This window comes from Mus caroli, chromosome 9 (assembly GCF_900094665.2).
Source record: "Mus caroli chromosome 9, CAROLI_EIJ_v1.1, whole genome shotgun sequence".
NCBI lineage: Eukaryota > Metazoa > Chordata > Mammalia > Rodentia > Muridae > Mus > Mus caroli.
In genome coordinates, this window is record NC_034578.1 from 91,597,010 (window position 1) to 91,598,081 (window position 1,072).

The 1,072-nt window shown below is 37.1% G+C and overlaps 1 protein-coding gene across 1 annotated transcript in view; it reads left to right on the forward strand.

The window, feature by feature from the left end:
• The window catches only part of Xrn1 (5'-3' exoribonuclease 1), a 105,202-nt gene that overhangs the window by 39,413 nt on the left and 64,717 nt on the right, over window positions 1-1,072 (forward strand). The window lies entirely within an intron of this gene.

Sequence of the window (1,072 nt, forward strand, 5' to 3'; positions counted from 1 at the left end):
AAGAACCTCTATTTTTTGCTCCTTCAATCTGTTTTTCATTCTCTCCCCATTAAAATTCCACTCCCATTTTTCCTCTTTTCTTACCTTCCCTGAAAATGTTTGTATATAACAGCTAAGTGAACATTTTCGGTTGTAGTATTTATTTTTTGTAAAAGTAAAAAGACACATAAATAGATTATTGAAATATTAATCTTTTAGAACATGAAAGAGATTTATATTATGCTTTATGTTTCCTATGTGTATGAATATGAGCATAGGCTGATATCTCTCTCAGTCATTCTGTACTTGTACTTAATCATTTATTCATTTATTTTTAGATAGATTGTCTCACTGAACCTGGAAGTCATCAATTTTGTTAGTCTGGCTAGCCAGCATGCNCAGGGATCCTCCTGTCCCCAGCTCCCAGCGCTGGGCTTGCAGAGACATGCTGCTGCACCTGCCTGTTAGGTGTATGCTGGGCACTGAACTTAGGTCCTCAAGTGTGGGAGACAAGCATTGTACTGCCTGAGCCAGCTCCTTGCCCCTCAGTTGTTAATAATAAATTATATATAGCTTGTCCTAAATTAGTGGGATAAAAAAACCTTAACTTAGTGATCTACAGGCCTACTAGTATCTGGACTAGTAACAGCAGAGAAGCTGGATTGCTCTTATTCTTTGTTTATGTTTGCTTTACTTTAGGTTTTTTTGTCATAAAATATTTCATTGTTTTTTTTTATATTTGTGTGTGTGTGTGTGTGTATGTGTGTGTGTTCATATACATGTGTGCTTATGAACAAGTATGCTACAAGTATATGGAGACCAAAGGACAACTTTTGGGAGTCAGTTCTCTCTTTTTACCGTGTGGATCCTAGAAAGTGCCTTTACCCACTTCATTGCTCCTGATTTGTTCTTATTGGATGGGTTGTTGGTTGTTTGACTGTCTGGGTTTTCCTATGAGACAGGATTTTATTCCATAGTTCAGATTAGCATTGAACTCAGAACAATCCACCTACCTCAGCCTCCCTAGTTTGGGACTATAGGTATAAACCATTATGCCTGTATTTTCTTTAAAGGAATAATTCGTGTGTGTGTG